Here is a 22,348-nt window from a genome sequence, read left to right as displayed (position 1 = left end):
CGGCTAACTCACCTTCGATTGAAAAGTCCATATAAAGATTCCTCCCATCATGATGAGAATCAAACTTAGGTCTTTTCCAATCAAAGGGCGCAACATACCGTCGTTCTTCCAATTGCGCTATGAAGGCACTTCAGTAACGTCCTAAAATTTGGGCATTTTGGCAAATAATAAAGAGCCAATGACATTGTATAAAAAAGGGGCACTCACAAACAAAAGTAGGCCATATTAGCCATTAAAATAATAGTTTATTTTTAGAGGGGTAACATGGGAATTTTCCCAAAAATAATACCTGTAATATTAGAATTTTGTGTTAAAATTGTAATTATGAAGCATTATAATATATTAAGGCAATATTTTTATAACAGAGTTGGACAGCATTCATATGTCGATAGTATCAAAACACTCACTCTTTAAGCAAAGGAAGACATGGCAAGCACCAATATTTATAACATCAAAAGAGGAAGTTGGTCAAGAGAAGGACAATCACTGGTATTGCTTTACATATAAGTGAACAGAGAAATGATATATATTTCATAGAGAAACAGGCTTTGGAGGGCTGATGGCATCTGGATTTTAAAAGTCACTGCTGGAACTCCTTTGTTGACCTGAACAAGTAGAAATGACTGGAGGCATACAACTTGAAACAGGAGTATGACCAGAACTGACTTCTGTCAAACTTTCAAATGTGAACATTCTTGAGGATGGGGTACTGATAGGAATACTTGTAACTTCTATTATAGATGCTGCAGATTGAACGTTGAGAGTACTGCTACCATCTGGATTGGTAAATGCTGAAGACACTGGTAAAGAGGTAGGTCGAGCAAATTTTGACTTTATGGGTTGGCTTTTCTCATGGTTAGTGTTCCTTTCTTGGCCTGCCTGATTGGCCATTTTACATGTCACTGTATGAGCTTGAAGTATGAATTCCAGCTCTTCTTTTTTGACAAGTCAACATTTGGATCTCACTTTGAAGTGCCTGTCGTTTTTCTTCCAGTCCTTCGGTTTCCTTTAAAAGGTTATTTGTATGATCCATCTGTCTCTTTCGACATCTGGTAGCTGCTAATTTGTTTCTCGCCCTTCTCCTTTCTTCTTCTTCAGGACTTAACCTATCATCTCTTACAGATCTTCTACCACCAGATCTTCCCGATTTTGTATGTGTAGACAAAGTTGTGGACGTTACAACAGAAATTCTCACACTTGGGACTGGAGAATCACAGGTTGGATGAATAACAGATGGAATCCACTGATTATCTTCGGGTTCTTGTTTTGTAGGGACATTCTGATAAGAGGAACCATTCACTGATGATATATGTACAACAGGCGGTAAGAAGCCTGCTCGGTGTCGATGTTCTAAGGAGAGGAGGGATGGATTGCAACTCCATAAACGATTCCTCAATATTTTTCAGAGTAGTAGGTGTTACAGTGGGCGTGGTGCACGTTGGAATACCTGAAGTTAAGCCATCCAGATTTGTAAAATGTGACCAAAAGTATGGAAATACTCGCTGATAACTCCACATGCCTGTGAGTAGACAATACCGATGCGTATATGTTAATGACCGGCCCTAATAACCAGTCTTACTATCAACCAGTAAGCCTATTGGTTGATAGTGAGTTGACAATTCATATAGCACCAATAACAGTTGCCCACTTAGAATGGTAGTAAAAGTTGGAATTGTATGTGATGTGAGGTTGAAATAAAAAGTATATCTAATAGGATATTGTTATAGGCTTAAGAGTAGGTTGTAATGTTGTATGTTTAGATAGATTGGTTGGAAAAGTTAAGAAGAAAAATGTAATCTGAAGATTTTAATTATATTTTCTACTGCTGTTTTATTGCTGCTTTTCTCATTTAATAATTTTTCAATGTAATTGTTACAAACACCAAGAATATCCTTTCAGTTTTTGTTGTTTTATCATTAATGATTTTTTTTACAGTACTCTTTCCTCCCTCCATTTCTAGCTTTCTCAATAATTTCCAGAACATTTTGCTGCCTTATGATGTTTATCTTCCATATCATTATTACAGAACCATACTAGAACATTTTCAAGAGGAATGCAAAGAGGAGTGCATATCAATACTTGATGCAGAAAGGTAGGTGGGGTAGATGATATTCAAATAGAAATGCTCCAGTATGGAGGTATAAAAGTTTTGCAGAATGGTGACTGCAGATAATTCAGAGAGCATGGTCAGAAGGTTGAATTCCAGATGATTGGAGTAGAGCTTTAATATTTCCCATCCGTAAAAAAAAGGGAATAAAGCTGAATGTGAGAATTAGGGGAATTTCTTTACCAAGTATTCCAGGTAAGATTTATGTAAGCATACTTGAAAAGAGGTTGAGAAAGATAGTGGAGAGAAACTTGAAGAAAAAGCTTGGTTCATGCCAAATAGAAGTTGTCAAGATCAGATTTTCACTTTAAGACAGCTAGTTGAAAAATCATGGGAATATGACAAGGTGGCCAAAGAAAATCCTTTAAAAACACTACAGTTCTTCTTTTAGCTCTACAATCCTTTATAGGTTTTGGCTTGCTTCACAATATTTTTCCATTCTTCTCTGTTTAGTGCAGTACTTTTCCAGTTCTTAACGTTAAGAATCCCAAGGTCTTTCTCAACCATATCTAACCATCTCTTTTTAGGTCTTTGTCATCTCCTTTGTCCAGTTATTTTCCATTTATATTTTTTAACTCCTGTACTTTCTTCCGTCCTTTCTAAGTGGCCTATCCATGCTATTCTTTGTGCCTTAATAAATTTAACAATATCTTCTTCATTTATTAATTCATTAATTTCACTGTTATTATCTCTAATTGTCATTCTTCTCTTTAATTGGCCTATAAATTTTTCTCATTTGTTTTCCTTTCAAAAATCCTTAACCTAGTCTCTTTTTTGGGGTAAAGTCAATGATTCACATCCATATGTTATTACTGGTCTGATAATCAATTTACAGTACTTTTATTATAAATTTTTAGTTTAGAATTCTTATCTACGACTTTACTACCCAATAATCTTTTATGCATGTGATAGTATTTATTTCGAGTTATTATTCTATTATGTATTTCTTCTGCTATGTTATTCTTTATTGTTATTAGGGATTCTAGATATTTAAAATGATTTACTGATTCAAAATTATAGCCACCTATACTACATTTATGGGCTATTCTATTTCGATTTCTTCCATATTACATATATTTAGTTTTTTCATTAATTTGTGAACAAACTTCTTTTGCATTTAAATCTAAATCTGTATATGCACAAATCTGTACAGATTTAGTATTAATATAGCCTCTTATATTGATTATTCTTATTATATATTCAAGTGTCAAATTAAACAAACTTGCAGACAATGCATCTCTGTCTCACTCCGGAACTTATTTTGAATGCTTCTGTTAACTCACCTTGTATTTTAACCCTTACCTTAGATCCTTCTAGTGTTATTTCGATCATTCTAATCAATTTTTGTGGGATTCACAATCTTTTATGACTATTAATAATTTTTTGTCTATTTATTTTATCAAAAGCCTGTGTAAAAACAATATATAAATTATAAAATTTTATATTATATTCCATACATTTTTAATGTATATTCCTTAACAAAAATATATTATCAGTGGTAGATCTCTCTCTGGTCTAAGACCAGATTGGTAATCTAAAATTTCTTCAGCATATGGTTTTAATCTACTATTTATTAAACTTGATAAAATTTTATATGTTACATTTAGCAATGTGATTCCTCTATAATTACTACAATTCAGTTTATCCCCCTTTTTATATATTGGTTGAATCACTTCCATTTTCCATTCCTCTGGTAATTTTTCTTCAAACAAGGCCCCCGTTGTTTTCGCCAGGGAACCAGGGTGAACAGCGAAAAGTCAGCTACTGGAACAAATCTGAAAACAAACCCCAACTCAACATCACCAGAGTTAAAGATCGGTACTATCAACATAAGAAGCCTGAATGGCAAAGAAATGGAGCTAGCTGAGGAATTAGATAAGTACCAGATCTACATAATAGGGGTGGCTGAAATAAAAAAGACCAAAATTGGTGCGATCTTTCTGAGCAATAAATACAAAATGTTATATTCAGGCAATGACAATCAAGGAAAAGAAGGAGTAGCCATAGTATTCAACACAAAATACGAGGCTAATCTTGAATGGCAGTCAGTCTCAAGTAGAGTAATGTGGGCAAATATGAGAATGGGGAACTGGACAATGAGACTTATTTGTGCCTATGGTCCCACAGAAGGTTCTACTAAGGTAGAAGTGGAGGAATTTTTTGACGCTTTAGAAAAAGCAACTGACACAATGAAAAAGGAAAAGTTGGTCCTTGTTGGGGATCTAAATAGCAGAGTAGGAAATGATTGTGAGACATACAAAAATGTTTTGGGAAAATTTGGAAAAAAGAGCAAAGCTAATAATAATGGCAAATATCTGTTGGATTTCTGCTCAGGACATGGACTGGTTATTACTAACACCATGTTCCAACATAAAAATGTGCACAAATTCACATGGAGAGAAGAGGCTAGGAATAAGAAAAGTCTCATTGACTATGTTATTGTTGATAGTGATATTTTCTACCTGGTGCAGGACACCAGCGTGTACAGAGGATTTGAAATTGGAAGTGATCACTATTTAGTCTTAAGCAGAATAAAATTGAATTTCATATTGAAAAGAATAACATGCAAGAAAGTTTTAAAGCGAATAAAAGTTGAGCAGCTCTCAGATGTGAACTGTAGACTAAAATACAGAAAGATTATTGAAAAGAAAATGAAAGAGTTTGAGAACAGGAATCAAACCTTGGAGATTCAGTGGCAAACTCTGAAGAAAACATTGATTGATTCTGCCAGAGAGGTATGTGGTGAGGTTGTGTGCAAGGATAAAAAAATCAGAACTCCCTGGTGGACACAGGAAGTTAAAGAGGCAGTGAAGGAAAAGAAGAAAGCATATCAAAAGTTCCTGGCAAATAAGTCAGCTTTTACTCTTACAGAATACAGAGACAAATGTAAGAAAGTTAAACAGTGTGTAAAACTAGCTAAACAACAGTGATGGGAGGACTTTGGCAAGAATATAGAAAATAAATATCAAGAAGGTGGCAAAATATTCTGGAGGTTGTTGAAGAAGCTTAGGAATGGAGGAAAGAGTGCTGTAAAAGGAGTTAGAGATGATAAAAGTGACATGAAAACAGGAGAAAAAGATATCCTTGAAGTATGGAGTAATTAGTTTGAAAAACTTCTAAATGAAACAAGCAGTGATGACAGCACAGTGGTAAAAAACACTGACCAGGCATGCAGTCAGGAATACATATCCATACTTGAAGTAGAAAAAGCCATCAAAGGCTTGAAATGTGGAAAGGCAGCAGGAGTAGATGATATTCGACCAGAAATGCTGAAGTATGGTGGTATAAGTCTTATGGTGGCTGCACTGCATAGTTCAGAAAGCCTGGACAGAGGGACGAATTCCCGATGATTGGAGTAGAGCTCTCATAGTACCCATATATAAAAAGGGAAATAAAACTGAATGTGAGAATTACAGAGGTATTTCCCTACTGAGTGTTCCTGGCAAGATCTATGCAAGTATACTTGAGAAATGGTTGAGAAGAATTGTGGAAGAAAAGCTGGGTGAAGAACAAGCTGGATTCAGGCCAAATAGAGGCAGTCAGGATCAGATCTTCACTTTACGACAAATAGTCGAGAAAGCATGGGAATATAACAAAGATCTGTATTTAAGTTTTGTCGATTTGGAAAAGGCATATGACAAGGTGCCAAGAGAGAAGCTATTCAATACGCTGCAGTTATATGGTGTCAATGGGGCATTATATCAAGCAATACTTAGTCTTTATTTGAGTTGTAAGTCAGCAGTTAGAATTGAAGGAAGTACAGGAAGATGGTTTAATGTTAAATCTGGTGTGATACAAGGATGTACCTTATCCCCTCTGTTATTCATTATCTATATGGATCACATTATGAAGGAAAGTGGTATTAAAACTGATATCAAAATTGGAGATGTTAATGTCAGCTCTTTGCTTTATGCGGATGATGTTATACTTCTAAATAAATCCGCTACAAGTTTGCAAGATTCTCTGACTAAATTGAATAGCTGTTGTAATAGACATGGTATGAAGGTCAGCAATAAAAAGACAAAGACAATGAAAATAAGAGTGAAATTAGTCGGAACACTAAATTAGCTGTATACAAGACAGTGTTCAAACCATTTTTAACTTATGGATCTGAGAGCTGGGTCAGAAGTAAAACACTTGACCAAAGACTAGAGACCGCAGATATGAGAGTCCTGAGAAAGATTAGAGGCGTGAACAGATGGCATCAATGGCAATATCATATTAAAAATGAGGATATTAGGAAAGAATTTGACATTGTCAGCATCCAGGAATGCATTAGCAGAGCTAATCTCAGGTGGTATGGTCACTTAAATAGAATGGGATAGGAAAGATTAGCAAAACAAGTGTTCTCTGGCAGGTTGGCAGGAAAACGACCCAGAGGAAGGCCAAGATATAGGTGGATTGATACGGTACAAAGTGCCTTAGCCGATAGAAATATAAGCTCTGATAATGTTGGAGTCTTGACAAGTAACAGACTGAATTGGAGGAAAATTGTAGATAGGAAGTTAGTAATGATGCAAATTTTTCATGTAGTACTATCATATCCTGTACACCCCTTGAGGGTACGTGGCAGGAATTTGATGATGATGATGATGATGATGAATTGGCACATTTTCCTCCATAATGGCATTCCAGCATTCTTGATAAGCTCCCCTGTTATTCCATCTATACCCAGTGCTTTAATGTATTTTTATCTGTTTTATAATTTCAACTTCATAACTACTACTTCATGGGAGAGCAATATCCTGGGAAAAAAAAAGTCACTAGTGGTGTGCCTTAGGGGTCTGTTTTAGGGCCATTCTTGTTTAACCTGTATGTTAATGATATTGGCGAAGATTTGAATGGGAATATTCAGTTGTTTGCAGATGATGCAAAGTTGGGATGAACTATGAGGAGTAGAGCAGATGTTGTGGCCTTACAAGAAGACTTGAATAAATTGAGCGAACGGGGATGTGAGTTCAATGTTGCAAAATGTAAGGTTTTAAAATTTGGGAAACAAAGATGGGATGTAGAATTTATGCTTGGTGGGGATATATTGTTGGAGGTAGAGGAAATAAGGGATCTTGGGGTAATAGTGGAGAAGGATCTGAAATTTAGGGGACACATTGCCAAAATTGTGAGGATAACATGAAGAATTCTGAGAATGATGTGGAGGACACTGACTTGTAGAAGTAATGAAATTCTTGTTCCATTGTATAAGGCTTTGATTATTGCACACATGGACTACTGTGCACAGAGTTGATCCCCTGGTTTTCAAAAGGATGAAGAGATGTTGGAAAGGGTACCTAGGTGACTGACCAAGGTCGTTTCTGATCTCTGGAATGTCGAATATGAAGAAAGGTTGAGAAGATGCAGTTTACAGAATCTAGTGGATAGGAGGAAGACGGGTGATTTGATAGAGATCTATAAGTTAGTAAGAGTTTGTTATAAGATCAGTGTTGGAGAGGTTTTCCAGAAAACAGTGGGAGATCAGGGGAGAACCAGAGGTCATCCTTGGAAGCTATATAAGGAGGTTGTGAGCAGGGGAGTTAGAAGCAGGTTTTTTCCATGCAGAGTTGTGAATGATTGGAATGCCTTGCCAGTGTGGTGTCTGCAGAGAATTTGAGTGTGTTTAAGGCACGGTATGATGAGTTGTGTGTATGACAAAAGGACCTCTTAAATGAGTCTTTGACTCCATGGGGTCTTGGGATAATAATAAGTTGGTTCTTTTATTATTTTTTTCTTCACTTAATCTAAATTTGGTCAAATTCCTAACTTCATCTTCATTGTCATTAATTTCTTCTTCTGACAACATTTCTTCAAAATACTCTTTCCATCTCTTCATGACTTCCTCATTTATTCCTGCATCCTATTATTTGAGGATAAAACTTTTGTATTAGTGAATGAATTTCTTTATATTATTTTCTTATTTCTTTGTTTTTATTATATTCACTTATTAACTCTATTTTACTCTTCATCATCTCTTTTTCTTTTGATTACATATTTTATTTGCTTCCTTTGTCTTTTCATGATATTTTTCTCTATTAGATCTTGTATTTCTTTGTATATATTTCTTTCTTGCTTTATTTTTAATATCTATGGCTTTCTTGCATTCATCATCAAACCATTCCTTTTTAATTCTTTTACATATTTTTCTATTATTTCTTCTGCTGCATTTATAATTGTTTTTTGAATTACCTTCTATATTATTTTGATTTTCAAATTCTTTAATGTCTTCTATTTTTTCTTTGTGTAATTTAATGGTCTCTTAATTGTGAAAGTTTCAGTATTCCATTTCTCAATTCTTTCTGCTTTCTCTCTATTTATTATTGATATTCTTTGTCTCAATTTTGCACCAACCAACATGTGGTCAGATGCAGTTTGTCCTTCTAAATGCTCTTACATCAATAATTGATGTTGCCCATGTTTTAGAAATCAAAACACAATCTATCTGATTACACTCATTAGTTGCTGATATAATTTGTTTGTTTAAGAGTTTTGATGAAAACGAATTTATGCAATGTGCTGTCTGTGAGATGTATGCCTTGCGAAGAGCGGTGGGAGTCTGGTTAGAAAGTGATAGTGGAGTTAATATGTGCAGAAAGTGTAAAGAGAATGAGGATTTCAAGCGTGTTTTGTGTGACGAGAGTGATATCGTTAACGATAGTCAGAATGTAGAAAATGGCGGTGTGCTAGAGAATTGCGTGGTAGTGCCAGATAGGTGTGAGAGCGTCGTTGAAAGTGTAAATGAGGGTAGAAATACAGAACGAATGGATGATTTGATTGATAATGAAAATGGTGAGATAAATGCGAGTAGTGAAATTGCCCGTTTGAACGGTGCGATACACAGAGCTAAAAGGCAACTGGAGCGTATGGAAAAATGTGTGCTGAACGTACCGACAAATAACCGGTGAAAGTCTGTGACGGCAAATAATAGAATGTTCATAGACGTCAATAAAATGAAGGAGCGAGTGCTGTATGGGGATTCGCTATTAAGAGGCATAATAGTTGAGAGTTTAACGAAGTCGTACCAGCCGGGTGCGAACATAAAGGACATCAGCGAATCTATTCGACTGCAAAAACAGAGGGTGAAAGAGATGATAATCGTGGCAGGAACAAATGATTTGAAAGAGGACAAAATGGAAATGATAGAGGATGTGAGGGAATTATTTGAGGTAGCAAAAGAGAAGAGTGAAAGAGTTAGGATGGTGAGTATCTTACCGCAGTATGACAGCAAAGTGTTTAGAAGGAGGGCCATAATTGCCAATGACTTTATGCATGGGTCATGCATGGAGAGTGGTGTGGAATTTGTGGATGTGTGGAATGAGTTCGATGGGCGAAAGGACTTATATAAGATGGATGGGTTACATTTGAATGGAGTTGGTGTACGGAGACTTGAAAAAGTGTTGATGAATGATGTGGAAGTGGATGTATAGACTCAGGGAAACTAGATTTATTAAGAGGGGGGAGGAGTAGATATGCAAACTTTAGGGAGGCAGTTGAGTGTATGAATGAGTATATTATGCCCGAGCGAGTACAAAGGACAACAAATCAGAATGGGATAGTTAGTATAAGGCATCAAAGTAGGGATAGGACAAATGGGCTTCTGCAATTCATGTACACTAATGCCAGGAGTATTAGGAACAAGAAGGAAGAGTTTTTGGCCATGGTTGGCACTTCCAGGCCACAGGTTGTTTGTATTAGTGAAACATGGCTGACAGAAGATGATAACACTAGTGGGATTGAATGCGACAGGTATAGCGTGTTCAGGAGTGACAGGGTGAATAAAAGGGGGGGGGAGGAGTGTTATTGATGATAGCTGATGAGCTGCAGCCAAGGAGTATAGAAGTTAAACTGCAGGATAGAGAAAAGAGCACATTTGAGGCTGTTTGGTGTGAGATAGAATCTAGCAGAACAAAATATACAATTAGGTGCTGCTATAGACCAGGTGATGGAATAGATGGTGGGGACAGTATGCATAGGCTAATAGAAAAAATGAGTGGAAGGAGGGTAATTATTATGGGTGATTTCAATTATGGTAACATTGACTGGAAAGAGGAGAGGGCACATGGGGGAAGGAATTGGATTTTATGCGGTTATTAAGGGACAACTATCTACGGCAACATGTAGTGGAAAATACCAGGGGGAAGAGAGTGCTGGACCTTGTAATTGCAACTGAGAATGTGGCTGTAACGAACATGACCATGTTGCCACCAATTGGTGAGAGTGACCATAAGGTCATGACTTGGGAGGTGGCTAAAGGAGTGGAATTTACAATTAAGACAGGGTACATGTGGAATTACCGGGCTGGTAAGTATGACAAGCTTAGGTGTGTGCTTGGCTCAGTGCCATGGCATGTAAAACTGCAAGGGCTGGATGTTGATAGTGCATGGGAGGTGGTTAAGAACTGTTTGCAGGAGGCAATGGTTGACTGTATACCAAGAGTCCGAATAATAAATCAAGTAGGGGGTTAAATGGATGAATAACACTATTAAGCTTGAGCTGCAAAAAAAGAAACAATTGTGGAGGGAATTTAAGGAGAAAGGTGACCATCAGGCGCAGGAACAGTATAAAGCTCAGGCCAGGATGGTAACAAGGGTGGTAAGAAAAGCAAAAGCAGATTACGAAAGAAAATTGGCCATGCAGGCTAAAGAGAATCCCAAACAGTTTTTTCAATATGTTGCAAGTAAAAGGAAAAATGCTCATGGTAGAATGATCTTAAAAAATGCTGAGGGTAGGGAGGTAACCGAATCAGTCGATATTGTGGAATTACTGAACAAGCACTTTGCAAGAGTATATCATCCAGGTGGTGACTTTGCAGGAATGGAAGAACCAACAGCTTATACTGGAATTGTGATGAATGAAGTAGAGGTAACCAGTCTATTACAGAACCTCAATGTCAATACATCTGTGGGATTGGATGGTATACCAGCTCGTGTTGTACGTGAAGCGGCTAAAGAATTGTCAGTGCCCTTGACCATTTTGTTTAACTTGAGCCTCGGGTCTGGGTCAGTCCCAAGGGGGTGGAAAGAGGGGGAAAATAGTTCCGCTGCACAAAGGTGGTTCCAAGGCTGCTGTTGAAAATTACCGGCCAATCAGCATAACAGAAATCATTATCAAGGTCTTAGAGAAAATAGTCAAGAGGAAAATACAAGATTGGATAGAAGAAAATGGGATACTGTATCGGGGACAGCATGGTTTTGTGAAGGGTAGGTCATGCCTCAGTAACTTGCTCACGTATTATAACACAGTGACGGCTGAACTGGATAAGGGTAATGGGTTTACAGTGATTCTGCTGGACCTTGCTAAGGCCTTTGACAGGATACCACATGGAATTCTAATCAGTAAATTGCAGCATATGGGAATGGACATAGGGTTGGTGAGATGGATAGGAGGGTGGTTGACGGGAGAGATATCAGAGAGTGGTTTACTCAGGAGTAGAGTCCACAATACGTCCTGTGACTAGTGGTGTGCCACAAGGATCTGTTCTTGGACCACTGCTGTTTAATTTGTTCATTAATGATATAGGAAAGGATCTGAGAGGAACAGTTCATTTGTTTGCGGATGATGCAAAGTTGGGGAGGGCAATAGTGAATGCAGATGACGTCAGAATTTTGCAGGACGATTTGGATAGATTTTAGGTCTGGGCTGAGGAGAATGGATGTCAATTTAATGTGGCAAAATGTAAGGTTATGCATTTTGGGATGAAAAGATTGGCGTCAGTTTACTGCATTGGTGGAACTGTGCTCCAGGAAATTGATGAGGCACGAGATTTAGGAGTGTTGGTGGATAAGGAATTGAAATTTAGGGGACACATTGCAAAAGTGGCCAAATTAGCTCATCAAATCACTTGGTTGCTGAAGAATACGTTGACAAGCAGGTTATTGTTCCTCTGTATCGAGCCTTGATAAGACCCCATCTCGACTACTGTGCCCAGGTCACCTAGGTTTCTTCTTGATGGGGAGGAGGTGGAGAGGATTCAGAGGCGAGTGACCAAGATGATAGCAGGTCTGTGGAATGAACCTTATGAGAACAGGTTGAGGATTTGTGGGTTGCAAAAATTGGTTGATAGGCGGAGGAGGGGGGATATGATTGAGACATTCAAATTACTGAAGGGTTTCTATAAAATTAATTCAGAAGATATTTTTGAGAACAGGGTTGAGTGTGGTTAGTAAAGGTGTTAGAGCTGGGTTCTTTACTTTTAGAGTAATGAATGAGTGGAATGCGCTCTCTGAGTCTGTGGTGGATGCTGTGACAGTGAATGAGTTTAAGGCGAGGTATGATAGATACTGTATGAATGTTGAATAGTTGTGATGAATATGATTTGGGGCCTCCCTCGATGAGTCTAATGACTCCCTGGAGTTGCCCGTAATAATAGTAATAATAATGCATGTTCCTAAATGTATCTTTATATGTGGAAAATTTGTGCTCATTACTCCTAATTTATTAGTTGTTGCAAACTGAGCAACTCTATTACCATTATTACTTGTTTCTTCATGTAGACTATATTTCCAAACACCTCTTTATATATATCTTCCTTCCCTAATTTAGCATTAAAGTCTCCTAATACAATCATAGCATAATTTTTTGGTATGTCTTCACATGTTTTTTTGTAAATCATCATAAAAAAATTGTTTGATAACATTTTATTCAGCATTCTCATTCGGAGCATAAATATTTATAAATGTAATGTTATGTCAGCAGTCAGTGATACCATACTGATATTGAAGCACAGGGAGTCAACTGCATGTGCTTCCCACAGTGGAAGTCCACCACAATTTACCTTTAATATATATTTTACACATTCTCTCATTTATTGGTGCAAATCCTAATATTAATTTGTAAACCTTTTTTTGTTATAATAAAACGAACTCCATGTTCTCCTTGTTTTAAAGTATAACTTATAATCTTTTTTATTAATTATTCCTTGACCTTTCCATCTTATTTCCTGTAAGGCTGTGATATCCATACTATATTTCAATAATTCTTCTGCTACATTTTATAATTTTCCAGCCTGTAATAACGTCCTGACATTCTATGTTATGAATTTCATATTTCTTGTTAACCTTTTCCTTTGCATTCATCGTTTCCATAGAATCAGTCTGGTTTCATATTGTTCAGCCTTCTCAACAAAATATTTTTTCTAGGAATTGGTTGTTAGCCCATTACCAAACCTTCCTCCTTTATCCCGGCTTGGGACCAGCAACAGTATTGATGAGCTACTCAATCTACCCATCGAATACTGCAGGTGGAGTTAAAAACACTGCAATTAAATGGGGTAAATGGAACATCATACAGATCTATGCATAGCATGTATTTAAGTTGCAAGTCAGCGGTTATAGCTGAAGGAAATACAGGCAGACGGTATGATGTAAAATCAGTGGCAAGACAAGAATGCACATTATTGCCACTCTTATTCATCTATATGGATCACATTCCTATTATTAATCTAAAAACCCATGGATTCAAAGATTCATCTAGGAGGTCCTTTGTCATATACACAGCTCATCATACCTTGCCATAAACACATTCAAATTCTCTGCAGACACCACATTCTCAGGCAAGGTATTCCAGTCATTCACAACTCTGCATGCAAAAATACTACTTCTCACTCCCTTGTTCACCCTCCTTATACAGCTTCCAGGGATGACCTCTTGATCTCCTGTCATTTTATAAAAAACCTCTTCATCATTGATCCTATAACAATCCCTTAGCAATTTGTACATCTCTATCATATCACCTCTCTTCCTCCTATCCACTAGACCAGGGGTTCCCAACCCTATTCCTGCGGGCACCATGGCGCTCGTCGACCAATTTGTGTGTGCCCGCCGCTGTTCAACCGTGTGCTGTATAGTTTGAAATAATCATGTAACAATTCATGGCATGCTATATGACGTATGTGTTAATGACACATGACGAGTATTAAACGCATACAATGTACAGTAGACGCGCATTCGAAGTTGTTCATTCCAGTTTAAGAACTGGAATATCATCATATTCTCCTAATTATGAAGCACTGGCCAATGAAATGCAATGCCAAAGATCACACTAACTTACATATATATATTTAAATTTTTATATAATGTAAACTTTTAAGTAATAAAACATTTGATTATAATGTAAACTTTGTATGTATTCATTTAGCAAAAGAATTCAAAAAATTTGCTTGAAAAAATAGATGGTGCCCATTGCCCTATCGGTATTTTAGAATGTGCTCTAGGAAACAAAAAGGTTGGGAACCCCTGCACTAGACTTTGTAAATTGCATCTTCTCAACCATTCCTCATATTGAACATTCCAGAGATCAGAAACTGCCCTCTAGTCAATCACCTCTGGATCCTTGCTAACATCTCTTTGTCCTTTTGAAAACTGGATGACTATATCTGTGCACAGTAGTCCATGTAAGATGGACATAGTCCATCAGATGCCAAGATAGCAGGAAAGAAACCCAGAGGAAGAGCAAAGTGTTGGTTGACTGATTCAGTCAGAAGTACCTTAGAAGCATAAAACTTTAGATATGACAATATTGGAGTGCTTACAAGTAATAGACTAATTTTGAGGAAAATTGTTAATAGGAGTTTAATAATAATGTAAATTTAGTCATGTAGTGCTGTCACAGTAGCCTGAACATCCCTTGAGGATACATATCAGGAAATTGATGAACATGATTATTACACTTTATTTATTTATTTATTATTATTGTTTGCCTGGTTGGCTGAGTATTTAATGCATCTACTCTCTAACCAAAAGGCTGTGGGTTCAAATCCCATTTCAGGCATGTTTTTAATTGCCTTTAGGTGGAAGATGCAGTGGCTTGAAAAAGTTCCATGTTGGTCTCTAAAATACACACGCTACTTGGAAAGAAGTCAACAGACACCCCAATGGACAAGGTGCCTCTTGCCATGTAGCAAGTCACGTGTTTATAGCCAGTATAAATTGGAGAAATATGATGATCACGAGTCACTGCAGTTGTGTATAGACAAAATGGCTGTGAGAAGAGAACTAACGGAGTTTGAAAGAAGCATTGTGGTAGGATGCCATGTTCAAGGTATATCTGATCAGCAAATTATTGACTATTTGGGCCATCCTAGGTCAACAGTCAGTTATACCATACAGATTGAAGCACAGGGAGTCAACTGCAAGTGCTTCCCACAGTGGAAGATCCACCACACTCACTAAATATGACTACGTTGCTGCAGAGGATAATATGTAAAAACTGCCATTTGTTGGCTGATGCTTTGAATTCGAAGTCTGGTATTGAGTGGAACATGAATCTGCACAAAAACATTCAGAACAGAGACTCACAGCATGAGTTTCCATGGTAGGACTGCAATATGCAAGCCAAACAGTAGACGAACCAACATGCAGTGTTGTCTTCAGTGGCGTAAAGAGCATGCACAGTGAGATGTGGATGCTTGGAAAGCTGTATTATCAAGCAACGAATCGTGCTACTACACCCTCTACTGAGCAGATAGATAGGTGTAGGATGCTGGTGAATGTCTCTTTTCTGAGCGCATAACTCCAACTATGAAATTCAGAAGTGGCAGTGCGATGGTATAGTCCTATTTTTCCTGGTTTGGACCTCTGTTTGTGGTGGAGAGGTATCTGAACATTCTGAACAATGCAATGCTTCCTACTTTGTGGTGTTTCTATGGAAATGACCACTGTCTCTTTCAGCAAGACAGTGCACTATGTCATAATGCTGCTGCAGTAATTGCATGGTTTATGGACATGAATGTCACCATACTTGACTGTCCTCAACAGAGCCCTGATCTCAACCCTACTGAACATTTATGGGATGAACTAGTTTTGTGTAAGGTCATGGAACATCCACTCTATGCCTACAAGAAGAATGGCCCAAAATTCCCATTGACTGCCATCATATGTTTGCGGGTAGTATACCCTATTGGATTGCTGTAGTAATTGCAGCAAAATGGGGGATCCTGTCTTATTAAGGTGGTCCCATAGCTGTTTGTTCCTCACTATGGTGTCTATTGATTTCTTTCCAAACAATGTGTGTGTGTGTGTGTGTGTGTAAACCTAGTAAAAATAGGTAAAAAAAAACATTGCCATCTCTGTTGCTTCCAAAAACTCATTGCGAGAAGCCCACTTAATCACAATGCCTGTTATCTCTCAGCTTAAACTGATTTATTGACAAAGTAAATCACTTTACACTTATAATTTCTTTCAACTCATCTTAGCTAGCTACACTCTTGCAAAACTTTCCTTGGTTTCCTCTGAATATTCAATCATGTATTGAAAAATTTCTTCAGCCTATACTCTATCCTATATCCCATTAATAATGTTTTTATCATATCTTCTTTTTATTCATCAACTAACCTTTGTAATGTGCAACTCTTCAGTTTCTCTTTATAAGTGACATTTTGGTTACTTGGCCTGGAATCTCTGCACCCCTTCCCTCAAGAAACTCAGATGACAATCTCTGCACAATTGTCCTGGAGAAGTATCAGACTTTTATAAAGAAGGTAATAATTTCTGCATCCCTGTTCATCAATGTGTTTCTTAGCTTCAATGTGATCATTTGATCTATAGTGTGCCCACCATTTGTAGATCTCTGCTTGGCGTTTTGCCAAGAATAGTCGATTCATGCTGAAGGGGAGAAAGAAATGAAGGGTGTACAAATTGGTCGCCAACATGCGAGATCACATGCTTTCTTGTCTGTCGCTGTACTAGTAGTAGCTTGATTTTTGTTGTCCCTTTTTTGCATTATATAGGATTAATTCAGAGGATATTTTTGAGATCAGGACTGGTGGTGGGAGAACTAGGGGACACCTATGGAAGCTGGGCAAGAGTGTGGTTAGCAGGGGTGTTAGAGCTGGGTTCTTTACTTTTAGAGTGGTAAATGAGTGGAATAAGCTGCCAGAGTCTGTTGTGGGTGCTATGACGGTGAACGAGTTCAAGACAAGGTATGATAGATACTGTGAGAATGTAATCGCATAGTTGTGTGGACATGATGTTTAGGGCCTCCCTCGATGAGTCTAAGGACTCCTGGAGTCGCCCAAAATAATAATAATAATTATTATTTTTTATTATTAATTTGTATGATGGATCCAGTACAGTCAACAAGTTCTGTTGTTAAATGTTCCAGTAGCTCTTGCAAAAGAATATTGAATAATGTGCTGACATTCTGTGAAAAAGAATCGTTAAAAGGCAGTCTCCTTGTTCCCCTTTCTCAAGTCATAAAACGTGGAATTGCGGGCATATCGGAGTCGACTGTTAAAAGAATTCGTAGGGAATCAAAAGGTGAAGCTAAGCCAAAATTTAAATCTCCTAAAAAAAGCACCAGAGAAAGAAAACCATCGAAACTGTAGCTGAATGATTTTGATGTAGACATTATAAGAACTATTCACGAATTTTACGTGGTCGAGAAAAGAGTGCCAGCTGTTCCAAAATTGATTTCTGTGCTTAAAGAAAAAATTAATTTTCCTTGGAAAAGAGAAACTTTAAGGAAAATACTTCATGAAATTGGATTTTGTTTTAATGCATAACTCAATAGATTTGATAATCTATTGAGTATGTTTGGGCAGAAGTGAAAAGTTTCATTTGGCATCACAACGTAACTGGGGATATTGACATGTCGAAACTTTTTAAGCTTTCAGAACGGGCGATTTAAAGTATTACAGTTCAAACCTGGGGAAAATATTGCTCCCATGTCACCTCATTGGAAAATATGTATTGGGACAGAGACGGAATTATTGAAGAATTATGCGAACCTTTGGTGATCAGTTTAAGTGAAAGTGATTTGGACACCGATTCAGATTACTATGAAGATTAAAAGGATTTGATAATGGTATTTTTTTCCAACCTTTTTTTTTTTGCGGTTTAGGACATTAAAGTGTCTTAGTTCTCTCAACTATAAATTTAGAATATCTAAGTTCATTTGAAAAAATTTCTGTTTTTCTGTATAATTATTTTTATTTTATAGAAAACTTTTTTAAAAATCAATTTCGTTAAATTTTTGTTTTATGCTATACCTTTTTTTAATTTTATTAATACTCTACTTACATTTTTCCAACTGTTATACAAGCAAAATAGTTACACTTTAAAAACTACAATGTTCATAAAAGAAAAGCTAAATTTTCCGACCTCTAATTATAAACAAACTCATCCCAGAAGACGATTGATTACCCTATTATAGGAATGGATTTTCCTTTTTGGGACATGCGCAGAAGTGTCGAAGGGTCTCTAATCTATGGGCGAACTATACTTGGACCACTTTTGTGACTTGGCCTATGAACTACAACTGTCTATCCATCATCACTTGAAAACCCCTAGCCTTATCAATTTGTTGCAATACATTTGTGTGTTACACAAAATGCATTGCAACAAACTGCACTTTACACTTATGAATGGCCATTATCTTTTGTCCTTATCATCAGTCTATTTACAAAAAGTTTTTTCATTTGGTTCCAAAGTAAATTATATGTGCTAAAAAAAATTACATTCTTGTTTAATCCTATACCCAAGTATAAGCAAACAGAGTTTGCACATGAAGTGATTCCATCACTGGGTACTTGTATGTACAATAAAATAATTTATTGGCAAGTATTAATTTACCAGTCTATTTAAATTGTTGGAGAAATTATATACATCACTTTTATTATTTCTCTCCCAATTTTAGCAGAATCAGGAAATATTAAATTCCTCCCCCAAATTATTATTATTATTAATGTTGGAAATCATTTTGGAAAATTATGTAGAGCGGGTACACCATACTGAAACCTGGTATGAGAGAAAATTTAAGGAAACCTGCTAAATTCTGATAAACCACCCAAATATCAACAGTAATGGCGGCATGAAAATTCCAAGAATCTGGATGACACACATTCATCCCACCTAACACGTAGTATCCAGCATATGTCAGGACTCTAGTAAACCTTCAGCCAGTATTGGAAACTATTCCATACCAACTGGTTGGAATGTATATGTATGATCATGGTGTTAATATACACACACACACACACACACACACACACACACACACACACACACACACACACACACAAAGAATTGTTGTTGCTCCCAATGTAATTTTACAACCAGCAGATAACATTACTAATAGGACTCTAGCGTCGCTGTATATTTTTATTTTTCATTTCTTATTTTATTTTATTTATTTATATATATATATTTTTTTTTCGCCAGAGGTCAGGCCAATAATTGTTGTAACGGTTGGTCAGTAACTTTAACAAACCGTGTAGATTGCAGTGTAGCTTGTTTTCTGTATATTGTGCATATGCTCCAGAAGATGACCTTGATATAAAGGTCAAAACGTCGAAAGTGGATCTTAGTTTATATTAAACTAAAGTTTTACTCAAACACAGTAATTATCGCCATAATTTTCCAAAATGTATTCGGATCACCGTGTAAGCCTAAAAGAAAGGATTAATGTTGGAACTTCATGGAGTCAAAAGACTCATCACAGGAGGTCCATACTCTCATGCAAAGAGATCATCTAACTATAATAAATTTAGTTTAATCCTTTATCCAAGTGTGACTAAACAAAGTTTGCACCTGAAAGTATCTTCAGGACTGGGGTAAGGTGGTACAACACCAGGCAACTCGTTGCAAAGGTGGAGCAAGCTAACATCACTCCTATCTCAGTATCTCCCATAATGCAAAACACATCTCCCTGCGGATGTCTAATGTTATGCATTAAGGGAACGGCCACTACCCAGACTAGTTTCGACCTTTATTGAGGCCTCACCTGGTCAACAGAGGAGAGTTGACCAGGTGAGGCCAAAGTGATTGTGAATGGAGATGAGAATGTGAGAACAGGAATGCAAGTTGGACCAGGAAATGGGGGACGAGGAGGACAGGGAGATGGTGCAAAAAGAGTGGATTTTGAAAACAGCAGTGAATGCATGTATAGAGATGGTCAGCACATAAAAATGGGATGGTCTGGAATGCATGGAAAGCCTGGGGTGGAGAAATATGGGATAAAGGATAAATGTGAGCAGACAGAAGAGAGTGCTAAGTCACAGATGAGGGATGACATGGGTAGAACTGGTTGAGAACTTAGACATGAATTGCTATGCTTATTTAATGCCAGGAGTATTAGAAATAAAAGGGATGAAATTAGTGAATTGAGTTTATTCATCCACAAATACTTGGAATAAGTCAAACATGGTTGGATGAGAATGTTATCATGACAGGAATAGAAATGGAAGGGTAAAATGTTTTTCGTGAGAATAGGAATGGCAAAAAGGGGGAGAGAGAGAGAGGGAGTGCTGTTGATGATGACAGTATGGGAAGTATGTCTGCACAAGGAGAAAATAGTGGCAATGGTTTTGAAGCAGCATATGGTGTGAAGCTGTGGTTGTTAGAATAAGAATTAGTTGGGTGTTGCTATAGGCTGGGGAATTTTGAGGGTGGAGATAAAGAAAGATACAAGCATCTTGGTCTAAGCCAAGATGGAGAAGAGTGATCATTATGGATGGTTTTAATTATGGATACTGACTGGAATAGTAGCAACAGAGAATAAGAAAAATGAATTTGAATTCTTAAGGGATAACTACCTTATGCAATATGTAACAGAAGGCTAGTTTCGACCTTTATTGAGGTCTCTTCAGTGGGAGCCAGGCCCAAGTGGAGATACCAGGCAGAAGCATTAGCAAGGTCATCTCTATCTATAGGAGTTGCCAAATGGTGTGCCACCTAAATCCATAGTAATTTATTTAAAAGGTGGCACACCGTTTGGCAACTCCTATAGGTAGAAATGACCTTGCTAATGCTTCTGCCTGGTATCTCCACTTGGGCCTGGCTCCCACTGAAGAGACCTCAATAAAGGTCGAAACTAGCCTTCTGTTACGTATTGCATAAGGTAGTTATCCCTTAAGAATTCAAATTCATTTTTCTTATTCTCTGATGCTACTATTCCAGTCAGTATCCATAATTAAAATCATCCATAATGATCACTCTTCTCCATCTTGGCTTAGACCAAGATGCTTGTATCTTTCTTTATCTCCACCCTCTAAATTCCCCAGCCTATAGCAACACCCAACTAATTCTTATTCTAACAACCACAGCTTCACACCATATGCTGCTTCAAAACCATTGCCACTATTTTCTCCTTGTGCAGACATACTTCCCCTACTGTCATCATCAACAGCACTCCCTCTCTCTCTCTCTCCCCCTTTTTGCCATTCCTATTCTCACGAAAAACATTTTACCCTTCCATTTCTATTCCTGTCATGATAACATTCTCATCCAACCATGTTTGACTTATTCCAAGTATTTGTGGATGAATAAACTCAATTCACTAATTTCATCCCTTTTATTTCTAATACTCCTGGCATTAAATAAGCATAGCAATTCATGTCTAAGTTCACAACCAGTTCTACCCATGCCATCCCTCATCTGTGACTTAGCACTCTCTTCTGTCTGCTCACATTTATCCTTTATCCCATATTTCTCCACCCCAGGCTTTCCATGCATTCCAGACCATCCCATTTTTATGTGCTGACCATCTCTATATATGCATTCACTGCTGTTTTCAAAATCCACTCTTTTTGCACCATCTCCCTGTCCTCCTCGTCCCCCATTTCCTGGTCCAACTTGCATTCCTGTTCTCACATTCTCATCTCCATTCACAATCACTTTGGCCTCACCTGGTCAACTCTCCTCTGCATTTATTATCACCTCTTACTTCTGCTGATATTTTCTTCAAAATACTCATTCTACTTCCAGCAGCAACCTTTCCAGATGACTCATGCCAAAAGCATTTAGATGCAGTCTATTATACAGCTCCATTTGTCCCTCAAACTTATCCCACACATTACGAACTGCACAGCTTTCTCTTCACATTTCTGCTAACATACTTTTCATTATTTTTTCTCAATACATCAGTTCATGATTGTCATATGTAGCAATACACTAATTACTCTTCTTCCCATACTGTTTTCTTTACTCTCTTCAGTAATTGCCTGATATTCATATCTCACATTCTTCCTATACCCAACCAGATCATTTGTTCTTACTACCATCACTAACTCCATCACATGCATACTTCTCATATTCAGAACATCAAACAAGTGAAATGTTTCAGCTCTGTCTCTTTTATAGGTATTTCTGTGGTCACTTCTCCATGAAACTGGTAACAATCGTTCCTCTGCTTTCTGTTGGGCATATTTAAACAAAATCAGCAGCTACCCATCATCCCTTTTCAGTACAACCGCAAACACACCAAACCTGTACCTCCTCTTCCTCATTTATTCCATCTAACTCTGTCCTCTGAGAAAGC

At 37.3% G+C, this 22,348-nt stretch overlaps 1 protein-coding gene and 1 pseudogene across 2 annotated transcripts in view; one reads left to right on the top strand and one right to left on the bottom strand.

The window, feature by feature from the left end:
• The window catches only part of LOC150104477 (EKC/KEOPS complex subunit Tprkb-like), a 135,350-nt gene that overhangs the window by 2,254 nt on the left and 110,748 nt on the right, over positions 1-22,348 (top strand). The window lies entirely within an intron of this gene.
• Positions 532-21,669, bottom strand: LOC150104478 (uncharacterized; annotated as a pseudogene).

This window comes from Typopeltis vanoorti, chromosome 7, assembly GCF_054136105.1.
Source record: "Typopeltis vanoorti isolate ZY-2024b chromosome 7, IOZ_Tvanoo_1.0, whole genome shotgun sequence".
In the NCBI taxonomy this organism is placed as follows: domain Eukaryota; kingdom Metazoa; phylum Arthropoda; class Arachnida; order Uropygi; family Thelyphonidae; genus Typopeltis; species Typopeltis vanoorti.
This window is presented reverse-complemented; position numbering and strand designations above follow the sequence as displayed.